Source organism: Puma concolor, chromosome B1 (genome assembly GCF_028749965.1).
Source record: "Puma concolor isolate L17-30 chromosome B1, mPumCon1.1.hap2, whole genome shotgun sequence".
In the NCBI taxonomy this organism is placed as follows: Eukaryota; Metazoa; Chordata; class Mammalia; order Carnivora; family Felidae; genus Puma; species Puma concolor.
Window position 1 is genome coordinate 95,640,344 of NC_141670.1, and position 3,675 is coordinate 95,644,018.

A 3,675-nucleotide genomic window follows, 5' to 3' on the forward strand; every position below is an offset into this window, starting at 1 on the left:
TCAGGGAACAACTAGAAGTTGCAGAACAGGGTCTAACATTTGAGGTACCAGTTTCCATAACAAATTCCATCAAGTCAAAACTTCCCTATATAAACAAATGTATTTTATCTCTACTTTAGCACTTTATGATTCCACCTGTTTATGATGTTTTAGAAAAAAATGAAGCCACAAAGAAGAAATGAAGAGGAGAAAAGAAGTGACAGGGAGGTAGGGGGAGAGAGAGTGAGCTATGGGGTGTGTGCGTGACAGATCTCTGGTCTCTAGTCAAACCAACCTGGACACTAATGGAAGATTAACATCTCTTCAAAATTTCCTCCAAATAGCCTCAAAAAAATTAAAAATAAATTACCCTATGACCCAGCAATTGCAGTACTAGGTATTTATCCAAAAGATACAAAAATACTGGTTCAAAGGGTCACATGAACCCTGACGTTTATGGCAGCACTATCAACAATAACCAAATTATGGAAAGAGGCCAAATGTCTACTGACTAATGAATTGATAAAGAAGATATATATCCATGGTATATATATTCAATGCAATACTACTGAGTGACCAAAAAGAATGAAATCTTGCCATTGACAACAATGTGAATGGAGCTAGAATGTATTATGCTAAGCAAAATAAGCCAGACAGAGAAAGACAAATATCATATAATCGCATTCATATGTGGAATTTAAGAAACAAAACAGATGAACGTAGGGGAAGGGAAGTAAGAATAAGATAAAGACAGAGAGTGAGGCACACTATAAGAGACTCTTAAATATATACTGTTAAATACAGGGGAAGTGGATTGGGGGGATGGGCTAAATGGGGGATGAACATTAAGGAGGGCACTTGTTCAAATGAGCACTGGGTGTTACATGTAAGTGAGGAATCACTGCATTCTACTACTGAAACCAATACTACACTGTATGTTAACTAACTTGAATTTTGAAAAATAAATTAGGGATGCCTGGATGGCCCAGTCGGTTAAGTGTTGGACTTAGGCTCAGGTCATGATCTCAAAGTTCATGGGTTCAAGCCCCTCATCGGACTCTGTGCTGACAGCTCAGAGCCTGGAGCCTGCTTCGGACTCTGTGTCTCCCTCTCTCTCTCTCCCCCTCCCTTGCTCATGCTCTGTCTGTCTCTCTCTCTCCCAAAAATAAATAAACAATTAAAAAAATAAATTAAAAAAGTAAAAATAAAAAATATTCTAAGTAAGCAAACTGACATCACTTAAGGAATATCTCTTAATTCTTGCACTCTTTGTCTTAAATGCTTATTTATTTATTTTCATGGGGGAGAGGCAGAGTGAAAGGGAGAGAGAGAATCCCAAGCAGGCTCCATGCTGTCAGTGCAGAGCCATACCAGGGGCTCAATCTCACTGCGGTGAGATCCTGACCTGAGCCAATATCAAGACTCTAGCATTTAACTAACTGAGCCACCCAGGCACTAATATTTGCACTCTTAAATAGTTAATCTTTAAGAAGTTTTGTGGGGTTTTAATGTTTGTTTGTTTGTTTGTTTGTTTTAGGCAGATAACAGTTTGTCTTACTGAATAAGTGATCTGTGTCATTGCCGAGGCCACTATGTACAGACAAAGGAGAGGGAGTTTTATTTCTTGGTCTCTTTCTCCTTGGACAGAGTCTTGATGATTTCCTCCTTCTTGGCCTGGAGCTTCTCTTTACAGATCAAAAATATGAAACTCTTCACGAATTTGCATGTCATTCTTGTGCAGAGGCCACACGAATCTTCTCTGTATTATTCCAGTTTTAGTATATGTGCTGCTGAAGCAAACACAAGAAGTTTATAAATTTAAGAAAACAGAGAAGAAATGAGACTGAGGTGTAGACAAACTTTCCTAGGATCACTTATAGTATATTTTAAGGATCTTATTAGCAAACGAATTGACAGTCACTCCAATTGTCCTGTATTTTAACAAATTGTATAAATGCAATTGTGCTTAAGTGCTGGAGAATGATCTTCTTAATTAGTAAGAAAAGGTAGAAGAGAGATAAATTAGAGACTTCAAAAGGCCATGATCAGTTTCTCATCAAGGAGCAACATCCTTCATTCTACTGCAGAGTTAGAGTTAGCTTCAATTCCTTCCTGTCCCCTACAGTGGAACGATTTCTAAATCAATTTGTTATCACTATTGCCATCACAGGTTCTCATCACTTTCTTCTTGTGCCAGTAAAATCATTTTCCTGGTTCTAATCCTTCCCTAATTTATCTATCTTCATGGTCCCAGAGATAATTTTCAATAATAATAATAAGAATAGCTTTTGTTTAAAATGGCGGCTTGAACACAGTTGTTGATCTCGATTCCTCACTCAAAACCTTCTATAAGGACATCAAGTGAGTTTAAAGTTGTATAGACCCAGGGCACCTGGGAGGTTCAGTCAGTTAAGCATCAGACTCTTGATTTTGGCTTGGGTGATGATATCAAGGTTCATGAGTTTGAGCCCTGTGTGTGGGGCTCTGTGCTCACAACATAGAGCCTGCTTGAGATTCTCTCTCTCCCTCTCTCCCTGCCTCTCCCCTGCTCGCACTCTCTGTCTCTCTCTCAAAATAAATAAATAAACTTTAAAAAAACTGTAGAAACCCAAAAATGTATAACCGCCTTGATGGAGAAGTGGTAATAACAAAAAGTTGAAAACAGAATGTTGATATATGGCAACAAATCAAAATAGTGGTAGGTCAAAAACAAATAGGATGAGGTAATTTACCTGGCTGTAGAAAACAGGATTATAAGAAGGGTGCAGGAAGTAGTACAGTATTTGTTACTATAAGATCCCACCTTGTATAGTTTTTTGAAAAGAAAAACCCACATCAGCGTTACCAAAATGATATACATGAGTACCATATATAAGTCGAAAAATCCTTAAAGACTCCAGAAAGAAGTATAGATTGCATGCAATAATAGTTGATAATATCAGAGATGAAAATACATAAATATACATAAAAATACATAAATCTTCTTCAAAGACAGAACTAAATTAATACAAAGACCGGGATATCCAAATGACTCAGAATTCTCACCCTTAACACTGAAATGTCTTCAGAATTCTGACAGAAAATGACTTTCTACTTCTAACATTTTATACCAGGGCAAACCACAATATGAAGTATGAAGTACTTTCTCATGCACTATTCTCAGAGGACCCTGGTGTACAACCAAATAAAAACAAATGAGAATACCAAGAAAAGGGAAGACATGCAATACAGGAAAACAGGAGAATTAAAAAAAAAAAGACACAAAGGGAATCTAGCTAGTTCCAGGCAGTTTTGCTTTACACTTGTTCTGTTGTAATTTTAATAAAACACTGTCACTCTCAAAGATGTCCTAGTTTATATGATAAAATACAAAGTCACAAATGTATTACAATGAAAAGCTCAGCCAGTGCAGATTGGAGCAGAAAGTTTAGAGGCCTTTAGGTAGGATGTCTCCCAGGAGAAAACAAAAAAGAAACTGATGTGTTACCTTTACAAGAGAAGTTGTATAGTTTTTTAGTTCAATCAGAATGAAACTGAATGTTAGGTAGAGAGCCTATGGAAGAAAAAAAAAACAGCTTTAAAAAAAGAATGGACATATAGTTGGAATACGGTGGTTCAGCCATAAATAATATGTAGAGTCATGCAATGTAAACACCAAATGACTATTAATTTAAGAAATTATAATTTAATTACAGT

The 3,675-nt window shown here is 36.6% G+C and overlaps 1 non-coding gene across 1 annotated transcript; it reads right to left on the bottom strand.

Moving 5' to 3' along the window:
* Positions 1-1,675: 1,675 nt before the first annotated feature.
* LOC112859126 (U6 spliceosomal RNA) lies at positions 1,676-1,782 on the bottom strand. The gene has a single exon (XR_003223445.1). It is a non-coding gene; the product is annotated as a U6 spliceosomal RNA (small nuclear RNA).
* Between the last annotated feature and the right edge of the window lie 1,893 nt (positions 1,783-3,675).